Source organism: Hyperoodon ampullatus (assembly GCF_949752795.1).
Source record: "Hyperoodon ampullatus genome assembly, chromosome: 4".
NCBI classification, from domain to species: Eukaryota; Metazoa; Chordata; class Mammalia; order Artiodactyla; family Ziphiidae; genus Hyperoodon; species Hyperoodon ampullatus.
In genome coordinates, this window is record NC_136917.1 from 95,667,377 (window position 1) to 95,680,998 (window position 13,622).

Below are 13,622 nucleotides of genomic sequence, written 5' to 3' on the forward strand. Positions count from 1 at the left end.
CTTCCAAAGTGGCTGTATCATTTTGTGTTCTCACCAGTGATGAAAGAGAGTTCCTGTTTTTCCATGTCCTTGCCAACATTTGGTGTTGTCAGCATTCTAGTTTTGGCCATTCTAATAGGTATGTAGTGGTTTCTTTTTGTTGTTTTAATTTGCATTTCCCTGGTCTGTATATATTCTGTATATATTCTATATATATATAGTCTACTAAGATCTTTGGCCCATTTTTTAATTGGGTTGCTCATTTTGTTATTGTTGAATTTTAAGAGTTCTTTGTATATTTTGGACAATAGTCCTTTACCAGATATGTCTTTAGCAAATATTTTTCTCCCTGACTGTGGCTTGTCTTTTCATTCTCTTGACAGTATCTTCCAAAGACCAGGAATTTTTAATTTTAATGAAGTCCAACTTATCATTTATTTCTTTCATGGATGATGCTTTGATATTGTACCTAAAAAGTCATCACAAATACTTAATTTATATTTGTTTAATGAGTGAATCAATAATGAGTGAAAAATATACCAAAAATATACAAACCTATTTCCACACTCCAGGTGCCTGGTGACCATAATTCATTCAGCTCAGCTCTTACTAAAAAACATAAACAAAAAACAAACAAACCAAAAAGTCATCATCAAACCTGAGGTTATCTGTATTTTCCCCTAGGTTATCTTCTAGGGGTTTCATAGTTTTGCATTTTACATTTAGGTCTATAATCCATTTTGAGTTAATTTTTGTGACATGTGTAAGGTCTGTGTCTAGATTCCATTTTTGCATGTAGATGTCCAGCTCTTCCAAAACCATTTGTTGAAAAGACTGTCTTTTTTCCACCTTATTGCCTTTGCTCCTTTATCAAAGATCAGTTTACTATGTTTATATGAGTCAATTTCTGGGCTTTTTAACCTGTTCCTTTGACCTATTTGGGTCTTCTTTCACCAATACCACCCTGTCTTGATTACTGCAGCTTTACAGTAAGTCTTAAAGTTGAGTAGTGTCAGTCTTCCAACTTTGTTTTTCTCCTTCAATATTGTATTGGATATTTTGGATCTATACATATTTTTAAAATTTTGTCTATGTGTCTGTGATCATCTAATCTTTATCTCCAGGCTTAACCTCTTTGCTTATCCTGAAATTTTATCTATCCAACTTCTACTTGACATCTTTATTTGGATAGGCATCTAAAATTTAACAGAACCAAAATATAACTCTTGATTTCTGCCCCTTCACCCAAACTAGCTCCTCTACATATCCTTCACATCTCAGTACATGGCACCACCATTCACCAAATTGCTTGAGCCAAAACCTAGGAGTCATCCTTGATTTCTCCCTTTCAACCCTTTTTTTAGTCATACCCAACATATGGCTAGGCAACAAGTCCTATCAGCTCTACCCCAAATCCAAACATTTCTCACTGTACTCAGTGGAACAACTCTTGGAAAATCCAATCATTGTCACACAGCTAAACCCAAAGTGTTGGCCAAGCTATGATCTCATCTAAGTCCTAAGGTGCTCTTCCAAAGTTGTTGGCAAATCCAATTCCTTGTGGTTGTGGGACTAAAGTCTCTATTTTCTTGCAGACTCTTAACTGGGGTCTGTTCTCAACTCCTGCATGCTGTCCATTGTTCCTGCCATGTGGCTTCTCCACAACGTGGCAGTTGTTTCATTTAGGCCAGAGGAGAATGTCTCTGCTGTTTCAAATTTCTGAATTCCTCTCTCTGTGACCTCTAAGTCCAATTTTAAAAGGGTCATGTTTTTAGGTCAGGTCCACCTGAATAATCACTGTATACTTAAATCAACTGATTTGAGATTCTAATTACACCTACAAAATCACTTTACAGCCATATCTAGATTCGTGTTTGATTGAATAACTGGAAGAAGATATAGGTACACTAGGTGCCAGAAATCTTGAGGAACATTTTAGAATCCTGCCTACCACATACATCTCTCTCATCATTTAGGTTTCAGCCCAAATGTCACCTCCTTCTCAACTCCTAAGCACCCTGACTAAAATAGTTTTCCCCACCCCCATTATTCTTTATCCACTATCCTGTTTCATATTTTCTAATATAAAATAGTCTCAACATAAATTAGCTCATAGTAGGCACTGAAGAAATAGTTGATGCATTAATTAATAGATTAAAAGTAAATAAGTTTTATTGTATTAAACCGAGTTCTGAGTAAGAAACAACAGAAGACTAACTAGTTCAAAAAATAAATAAATTTATTAAAGGATTTTACATAGTCCATAGAACCTCCAGGTAAGCTAGAGATTCCAGCTTTGAGCCTACATAAAAAAAAGTACTTTCATCTCACTGCTCAGCAGATTCCACCACTGCTGTCCCAAGACACAGATAATGAGGCTTACAATGGATGCTCATAAAGGAATCTTCCCTGAACTCTGGCTTCTGCCTCTACTACATCTGAAAGATGGTAGTCTCTTTGCCATGCTCCCCACCCTCATCAGAATGAAATCTTCACCTAGACTCCATCACAGTCCTCATAACTGAAGTCTCAACAAGATGCATTTAGTAAATGAAGGCGAGTCTATATACCTGTAACTAAATCATAAAAGAACTTGTCATCTAACTTCTAACTGTTATCATTTTAATGTATTTCTATCTTTTTTACAGATATATTATACTACATAGCTGAAATTACATATACAGTTTCATATTTTACTTTTCACTTAGCAATTTATCATAAGCATTTTAAAAATCATTGCAGTCCATAATATAACCTTCCACTATTAGTTGGACATTGGAGTTTTATACAATTTTGCTATAAAAAAAAAACAGTTCTATAATCAAAACTTGTTTTCATGCTTTTAACTTCTTTTTTTATTATTTTCTTAACAAAGATTCCTAGAAATTACAATAAATGGGTTAAAAAGTATGAGCATTTTATGTCTTTTTAAATATGTTGACAAACTTCTAAAAAGTGTGATCATCAGCTTGTAAAGATCTTTGCCCAATGCATCTTTATCAGAATTATGCATAATTTTTAATACCTGATAATTTGATAGACAAAAAAAAATATATCGAACATTACCTATTATTATTCTCCACCTGCACACTGAGAACAAAAACAGTATCTGATAATTCATGTATCTTCAATGTCTAGCTCAGTGGTTGACAAATAATAGTTGTTCAATAAATATTTGTTAATGGATTTTTTTTCTTTTACTTTTTGACCATGCCCTGTGGCATGTGGGATCTTAGTTCCCCAACCAGGGATTGAACCCATGCCCCCTGCATTGGAAGCACGAAGTCTTAACCACTGGACTGCCTGGGAAATCCCTGTTAATTGATATTTTTAAATGAACATTTTAATCTGCTGTTTTGGCTATTAGTCAGGTTTAACATTGTTTGCATACGCACTTTTGCATTTATTCTTTTCCCTTTTATAAATGGACTTTTCATGTTTTTTATCAATTATATATTGAGATCTTAGTAGTTTTTATAATTAAGATATGGAAGTTTTGAACATTCATGCACCAAACCACACAAAGTCAAATTAGAAAACAAAGACCATCAGATGGAAAGATAGCTTAAAAAAAAACGCAATTTGAACGGCAGTCTTTGAAATACAACTGTTTATGTCAATATATAAAAAGTATTCATGGCAAATGTTTCAAACTTCTCTTGTGGATGCTTTCTTGAGCTCATTAAAGGCTTCTCTGCTGGGCCCTTCTGACTTCAAATCCCATAATACAGATTATATATTCTGTTCCTTTGCTGGTCTGCACATGGTTGTCTGGTTGTCATTCTACACAGACTTTTACCATCAGAATCCCCTCACTTTCTCTTTTGGGCAAGACCAAAAACAGATCTATCTTGCAAGCTCTCTCTTGTGAGATCTACCTCTGGTCCACAGGAAACACCCACAATTCCTTTATTCTATTAAACTTTGGGGTAAAAGCTGACTTCCATCCTGCAATCATAGACTACATTAGCTTATCAGGTATGAGTCAGGCAGCGCCCTCAACTCTTGTTTCCCCCTTTTTGTCTGAGATGTAGGTAGGGATTCACAGAATGACAACAGCACTCTACCAAGAAAATTTTCTTACAAAGTCCTTCTCACTCTTCTCTGACTATTTCTATATCCTTGATCTGGCCAAGGAATCCAAGAGTCATAAATATGCTTCTAGATATTTTTCTTTGTAACTTCAGAATATAAGGATTTAGCTCACCTTCACTTTGGCATTGAAAATTAATTGTATTGATGACCTAGGAAAAATTGAGGCAGGAAAGATCTTCTTCACACTTTCCACTGAAATATATGTTGATCAGAAATCAACATAACTTTCTCTGATGAACTAAAACTAGGCAAGCCCAAGCACAGAATACAATATAAAATTCTATATATACAGTATGGCATAACTTCAAAAATAAAAAGGAGAAATGTGAGGAGGAAAAGGAAGAAAGGAGAAGAAGCAATAGCAAGATAACCAGTCTTCCAGAAAATGCCAATAGCATTCCTGAAGATACTTCTTTACAAGAAACAGCTTTGGACCAACCATTCGGCAGATCACATGCAGCAACAGATGTCACAAGAAAAGAGCAGTCGCCTCAAAACAGGATTTTCTCTCTACATGGTGAAAAAAACATAGAAACCCATCTTTCATCAGGATTTCTAATTATCCAAACCCAACTGAAATTCAGAGAGCTAGGGAACTGTTTACACAGTCCAATAATTCAGCTTCCTGGGGGGACAAAGCAGAGTGGGAAAGAGTAGGAAATAGATCTAGAAGGATAAATGAAAGGTGACCAGCCCATTAATGAAGTTTGTGGAAAGTTTCTAATGCAATTAAGATCTTAGAATTAGAAATCAGAATTTAGCATTTGCAACAGAAATATGTCACCTAATGTCTAACCTATGCCCCAGCCAGTATTACAGTCACTAGGTAATATGTTATAATGACAAGGGCCATCCAGACTTTATTTCTTGAATGGAAGTTAAAAAGTTCAGTCAATCTGGAAAATAAAATATAGGCTCATTCATTGTGAAATAGTCACACTAATTCTTCTTTGATGATAGTGCACCAATTAAAGGATGACACTTTTTAACAATTTAAGCAAGTTGAAGATTCATGATCTTAAAACTGTCAAACACCTGGATCATTTTCACCTCATAGTAATGGGGCTAATCTAGCCCATGCAAAACAACGGAAACAGAATAGAAAAGGAATTCTTTTAACTAAAGTTTCATATTTGCAGAAATCAGGAAAATATATAAAGCAAAGGCACATAAAAAAATGAATATCAAATAAATAATCTGGAAGCCAAGAAGGTGACAAAAAGTAGAAAATAAGGAGCACATAGGAAGTAATCCATGGTATATGCCTCTAACAGATCTAGTTGTCTTGGGCTTTGAAGAAAAAGGAAGTTTTGGCCAAATTACAAACCTTACAGAATTGAGTTTATCTGAACAATTGAGAAAGAGAGAGCAAAAGAGAAGATGCCTGATAACGTTCCTTTTCACATGAGACCTGACTATACTTCATAAAATTAGCTTCCAATAGATTTACCAGTATTCATTCAATAAATTTACATTTACTTGAAACACTTAAGTGATACATACTTCTTACAACCAAACAACCAGTGTAACTAGGATATCCAATGACTACTATTATAATTTCTATCCTATCAAAATTTATTGGAAACCTAAGTTAAAATGGATCATAGACCTAAATGTAAGCTAAAATCATAAAACTTTTTGAAGAAAACATGGGAGAAAATTTTTGTGACCTTGGGTGAGACAAAGATCTTTTAAATACAACAGCAAAAATTCAGTCCATAAAAAAAGATAAATCAGACTTATTCTAAGTTAAAAACTTTTGTCCATCAAAGACACTGTTAAGGGGGAGCTTCAAGATGGCGAAAGAGTAAGACGTGGAGACGAACTTCCTCCCCACAAATACATCAGAAATACATCTACACGTCGACCAACTCCTACAGAACACCTACTGAACGCTGGCAGAAGACCTCAGACCTCCCAAAAGGCAAGAAACTCCCCACGTACCTGGGTAGGGCAACAGAAAAAAGAAAAAACAGAGACAAAAGAATAGGGACGGGACCCGCACCAGTGGGAGGGAGCCGTGAAGGAGGAAAGGTTTCCACACACTAGGAAGCCCCTTCGCGGGTGGAAACTGCGGGTGGCGGAGGGGTGAAGCTTCGGAGCCACGGAGGAGAGTGCAGCAACAGGGGTGCGGAGGGCAAAGCGGAGAGATTCCCGCACAGAGGATCAGTGCCGACCAGCACTCACCAGCCCGAGAGGCTTGTCTTCTCACTCGCTGGGACGGGCGGGGGCTGGGAGCTGAGGCTCGGGCCTCGGTTGGATCCCAGGGAGAGGACTGGGGATGGCGGCGTGAACACAGCCTGAAGGGGGCTAGTGCGCCACAGCTAGCCGGGAGGGAATCCGGGAAAAGTCTGGAGCTGCCGAAGAGACAAGAGACTTTTTCTTCCCTCTTGGTTTCCTGGTGCTCGAGGAGAGGGGATTAAGACCGCCGCTTAAAGGAGCTTCAGAGACGGGCGCGAGCCGTGGCTATCAGCCTGGACCCCAGAGACAGGCATGAGATGCTAAGGCTGCTGCTGCCGCCACCAAGAAGCCTGTGTGCAAGCACACGTCACTATCCACACCTGCCCTCCCGGGAGCATGTGCAGCCCGCCACTGCCAGGGTCCCGTGACCCAGGGACAACTTCCCCGGGAGAACGCAAGGCGCGCCTCAGACTGGTGCAACGTCACGCCGGCCTCTGCTGCCGCAGGCTCGCCCTGCAACCGTGCCCCTCCCTCCCCCCAGCCTGAGTGAGCCAGAGCCCCCGAAGCAGCTGCTCCTTAAACCCCGTCCTGTCGGAAAGAAGAACAGACGCCCTCAAGCGACCTACACACAGAGGCGGATCTAAATCCAAAGCTGAAACCCAGGAGCTGTGCGAACAAAGAAGAGAAAGGGAAATCTCTCCCAGCAGCCTCAGGAGCAGCGGATTAAATCTCCACAATCAACTTGATGTACCCTGCATCTGTGAATAGACAATGAATAGACAATGAATCATCCCAAACTGAGGCAGTGGACTTTGGGAGCAATGATATACATATTTTTCCCCTTTTTCTCTTTTTGTGAGTATGTATGTGTATGCTTCTGTGTGTGATTTTGTCTGTATAGCGTTGCTTTTACCATTTGTCCTAGGGTTCTATCTGTCCGGGTTTTTTTTTCTTTTTTCTTTTTTTTTATTACTTAAAAATTTTTTTATTTTAATAATTATTTTAATTTTTTTATTTTTATAACTATTTTATTTTACTTTATTTTATTTCATCATCTTCTTTCTGTCTTTCTTTTTTTAATCCCTTTTATTCTGAGCCATATGGATGACAGGCTCTTGGTGCTCAAGCCAGGCATCAGGGCTGTGCCTCTGAAGTGGAAGAGCCAAGTTCAGGACACTGGTCCACAAGAGACCGCCCAGCTCCACGTGATATCAAATGGTGAGAGTCTCCCAGATATCTCCATCTCAACACCAAGACCCAGCCCCACTCAACGACCAGCAAGCTACAGTGCTGGACACCCTATGCCAAACAACTAGCAAGACAGGAACACAACCCCATCCATTAGCAGAGAGGCTGCCTAAAATCATAATAAGTCCACAGACACCCCAAAACACACCACCAGACGTGGACCTGCCCACCAGAAAGACAAGATCCAGCCTCATCCACCAGAACACAGGCACTAGTCCCCTCCACCAGGAAGCCTACACAACCCACTAAAACAACCTTAGCCACTGGGGACAGACACCAAAAACAACAGGAACTACAAACCTGCAGCCTGCGAAAAGGAGACCCCAAACACAGTAAGTTAAGCAAAATGAGAAGACACAGAAACACACTGCAGATGAAGGAGCAAGGCAAAAAACCACCAGACCTAACAAATGAAGCGGAAATAGGAAGTCTACCTGAAAAAGAATTCAGCATAATGACAGTAAAGATGATCCAATATCTTGGAAATAGAATGGAGAAAATACAAGAAACATTTAACAAGGACCTAGAAGAACTGAAGAACAAACAAACAGTGATGAACAGCAAAATAAATGAAATGAATAATTCTCTAGAAACGATCAATAGAAGAATAAATGAGGCAGAAGAGCGGATAAGTGACCTGCAAGATAAAATAGTGGAAATAACTACTGCAGAGCAGACTAAAGAAAAAACAATGAAAAGAATTGATGACAGTCTCAGAGACTTCTGGGACAATATTAAATGCACCAACATTAGAATTATAGGGGTCCCAGAAGAAGAAGAGAAAAAGGAAGGGGCTGAGAAAATATTTGAAGAGATTATAGTTGAAAACTTCCCTAATATGGGAAAGGAAATAGTTAATCAAGTCCAGGAAGCACAGAGAGTCCCATACAGGATAAATCCAAGGAGAATCATGCAAAGACACATATTAATCAAACTATCAAAAGTTAAACACAAAGAAAACATATTAAAAGCAGCAAGGGAAAAACAACAAATAACACACAAGGGAATCCCCATCAGGTTAACAGCTGATCTTTCAGCAGAAACTCTTCAAGCCAGAAGGGAGTGGAAGGACATATTTAAAGTGATGAAGGAGAAAAACCTACGACCAAGATTACTCTACCCAGCCAGGATCTCATTCAGATTTGATGGAGAAATTAAAACCTTTACAGACAAGCAAAAGCTAAGAGAATTCAGCACCACCAAACCAGCTGCACAACAAATTCTAAAGGAACTTCTCTAGGCAGGAAACACAACAGAAGGAAAAGGCCTACAGAAACAAACTCAAAACAATTAAGAAAATGGTAATAGGATCATACATATCAATGATTACCTTAAATGTAAATGGGTTAAATGCTCCCACCAAAAGACACAGACTGGCTGAATGGATACAAAAACAAGACCCATATATAGGCTATCTAGAAGAGACCCACCTCAGACCTAGGGACACATGCAGACTGAAAGTGATGTAGTGGAAAAAGATATCCCATGCAAATGCAAATCAAAAGAAAGCTGGAGTAGCAATTCTCATATAAGACAAAATAGACTTTAAAACAAAGACTGTTTCAAGAGACAAAGAACGACAGTACATAATGATCACGGGATCAATCCAAGAAGAAGATATAACAATTCTAAATACTTATGGACCAATATAGGAGCACCTCAAAACATAAGGCAAATACTAAAAGCCATAAAAGAGGAAATCAACAGGAACACAATCATAGTACGGGACTTTAACACCCCAATTTCACCAATGGGCAGATCATTGAAAATGAAAATAAATAAGGAAACACAAGCTTTAAATGATACATTAAACAAGATGGACTTAATTGATATTTGTAGGACATTCCATCCAAAAACAACAGAATACACATTCTTCTCAAATGCTAGTGGAACATTCTCCAGGACAGATCATATCTTGGGTCACAAATCAAGCCTTGGTAAATGTAAGAAAATTGAAAACATATCAGGTATCTTTTCCAACCACAACACTATGAGACTAGATATCAATTACAGGAAAAGATCTGTAAAAAATACAAACACATGGAAGCTAAACAATACACTACTTAATAACCAAGAGATCACTGATGAAATCAAAGGGGAAATCAAAAAATACCTAGAAACAAATGACAATGAAAACACGACAACCCAAAACCTATGGGATGCAGCAAAAGCAATTCTAAGAGGGAAGTTTATAGCAATACAATCTTACCTTAAGAAACAAGAAACATCTCAAATCAACAACTTAACCTTACACCTAAAGCAATTAGAGAAAGAAGAACAAAAAAACCCCAAAGTTAGTAGAATGAAAGAAATCATAAAGATCAGATCAGAAATAAATGAAAAAGAAATGAAGGAAACGATAGCAAAGATCAATAAAACTAAAAGCTGGTTCTTTGAGAAGATAAACAAAATTGATAAACCTTTAGTCATACTCATCAAGAAAAAAAGGGAGAAGACTCAAATCAATAGAATTAGAAATGAAAAAGGAGAAGTAACAACTGACACTGCAGAAATATAAAGGATCATGAGAGATTACTGTAAGCAACTATATGCCAATAAAATGGACAACATGGAAGAAATGGACAAATTCTTAGAAATGCACAACCTTCCAAGACTGAACCAAGAGGAAATAGAAACTATGAAAAGACCAATCACAAGCACTGAAATTGAAACTGTGATTAAAAATCTTCCAACAAACAAAAGCCCAGGACCAGATGGCTTCACAGGCGAATTCTCCCAAAATTTAGAGAAGACCTAACACCTATCCTTTTCAAACTCTTCCAAAATGTAGCAGAGGGGAGGAACACTCCCAAACTCATTCTATGAGTCCACCATCACCCTGATACAAAAACCAGATAAAGCTGTAACAAAGAAAGAAAACTACAGGCCAATATCACTGATGAACATAGATGCAAAAATCCTCAACAAAATACTAGCAAAAAGAATCCAACAGCACAATAAAAGTATCATACACCATGATCAAGTGGGGTTTATCCCAGGAATGCAAGCATTCTTCACTATAAAAAAAATCAATCAATGTGATACACCATATTAACAAATTGAAGGAGAAAACCCATATGATCATCTGAATAGATGCAGAGAGGGCTTTCAACAAAATTCAACATCCATTTATGATAAAAACCTCCAGAAAGTAGGCATAGAGGGAACTTATCTCAACATAATAAAGACCATATATGACAAACCCACAACCAACGTCATCCTCAATGGTGAAAAACTGAAACCATTTCCACTAAGATCACGAAAAAGACAAGGTTGCCCACTCTCACCACAATTATTCAACATAGTTTTGGAAGTTTTAGCCACAGCAATCAGAGAAGAAAAAGAAGTAAAAGGAATCCAAATCAGAAAAGAAGAAGTAAAGCTGTCACTGTTTGCAGATGACATAATACTATACATACAGAATCCTAAAGATGTTACCAGAAAACTACTAGAGCAATGAATTTGGTAGAGTAGCAGAAACAAAATTAATGCAGAGAAATTGCTTGTATTTCTCTACACTAATGATGAAAAATATGAAAGTGAAATTTAGAAAACACTCCAATTTACCATTACAACAAAAAGAATAAAATATCTAGGAATAAACTTATCTAAGGAGACAAAAGACCTGTATGCAGAAAATTATAAGATACTGATGAAAGAAATTAAAGATGACACAAATAGATGGAGAGATATACCATGTTCTTGCATTGGAAGAATCAGCATTGTGAAAATGACTCTACTACCCAAAGCAATCTACAGATTTAATGCAATCCCTATCAAACTACCACTGGCATTTTTCACAGAACTAAAACAAAAAATTTCACAATTTGTATGGAGACACAAAAGACCCTGAATAGCCAAAGCAACTTTGAGAAAGAAAAACGGAGCTGGAGGAATCAGGCTCCTGGATTTCAGACTATACTACAAAGCTACAGTAATCAAGACAGTATGGTACTGGCACAAAAAGAGAAATATAGATAAATGGCACAGGATAGAAAGCCCAGTGATAAACTCACTCACACATGATCACCTTATCTTTGATAAAGGAGGCAAGAATATACAGTGGAGAAAAGACAGCCTCTTCAATAGTGGTGCTGGGAAAACTGGACAGCTACATGGAAAAGAATGATATTATAACACTCCCTAACACCATACACAAAAATAAACTCACAATTCATTAAAGACCTAAATGTAAGGCCAGACACTATCAAACTCTTAGAGGAAAACATAGACAGAACACTCTATGACATAAATCACAGCAAGATCCTTTTTGACCCACCTCCTAGAGAAATGGAAATAAAAACAAAAATAAGCAAATGGGACCTAATGAAACTTAAAATCTTTTGCACAGCATAGGAAACAATAAACAAGATGAAAAGACAACCCTCAGAATGGGGGAATATATTTTCAAATGAAGCAACTTACAAAGGATTAATCTCCAAAATTTACAAGTGCTCATGAAGTTCAATATCAAAAGAACAAACAACCCAATCCAAAAATGGGCAGAAGACCTAAATAGACATTTCTCCAAAGATATACAGATTGCCAACAAACACATGAAAGAATGCTCAACATCATTAATCATTAGAGAAATGTAAATTAAAACTACAATGAGATATCATCTCACACCGGTCAGAATGGCCATCATCAAGAAATCTAGAAACAATAAATGCTGGAGAGGGTGTGGAGAAAAGGGAACACTCTTGCACTGTTTGTGGCAATGTAAATTGATACAGCCACTGTGGAGAACAGTATTTAAAAACTAAAAATAGAACTACCATATGACCCAGCAATCCCACTACTGGGCATATACCCAGAGAAAACCATAATTCAAAAAGGGTCATGTACCAAAATATTCATTGCAGCTCTATTTACAATAGCCAGTACAAGGAAGCAACCTAAGTGTCCATCAATAGATGAATGGATAAAGAAGATGTGGCACATATATACAATGGAATATTACTCAGCCATAAAACAAAACGAAATTGAGTTATTTGTAGTGAGGTGGATGGACCTAGGGTCTGTCATACAGGGTGAAGTAAGTCAGAAAGAGAAAAACAAATACCATATGTTAACACATATATATGGAATCTAAAAAAAGAAAAAAGAAACGGTCATGAAGAACCTAAGTGCAAGACAGGAATAACGACACAGACCTACTAGAGAATGGACTTGAGGTTATGGGGGGAGGAGGAAGGGTGAGCTGGGACAAAGTGAGAGAGTGGCATAAATGTATATACACTATGAAACATAAAAAAGATAGCTAGTGGGAAGCAGCCACATAGCACAGGGAGATCAGCTCGGTGCTTTGTGACCACCTAGAGGGGTGGGATAGGGAGGGTGGGAGGGAGGGAGACGCAAGAGGGAAGAGATATGGAGACATATGTATATGTATAACTGATTCACTTTGTTATAAAGCAGAAACTAACACACAATTGTAAAGCAATTATACTCCAATAAAGATGTTTTTAAAAAAATAAAAATACACTGTTAAGAAAATTAAAATATAAGCCACAAATTGGGAGGAATTTTTCAAATTATATATCTGATAGAGGACTTGTATGCCAAATACATAAAGGATTTTAAAAATTCGATAAGAATAAAAACAAAGCAATTAAAAATGTGCAAAATATTTGAATAGACATTTCACCAAAGAAAATATAAGAATGGCTAATAAGCATATGAAAAGATGTTAAACATAATTAGTCTTTAGGAAAATGCAAATAAAAATTACAATGAGATACCACATCACATCCACTAGAATGGTTATATCAGAAAGACAAATGTTATAAGGTTGTAGAGAAACTGGAAATCTCCTCATACATAGATACTGGAAATGTAAAATGGTACATTTTAGAAAACCAAAAGTAGTTTCTTAAAATATTGAACATAAATTTGCATGTGACACAGCAACTACACTCCTAGGAACCTACCCAAGAGAAATGAAAATATATGTCAACACAAAGGCTTATATGAAAATGTTCATAGTGGCATTATTCATAATAGCCAAAAAGTAGTAACATTCCAAATAGTGAAAAAACAAAATGTAACATATTCATACAATGGATTATTATTCAGCAATAAAAAGGAAAAAAAGTACTGACAAATGCCACAGCTGA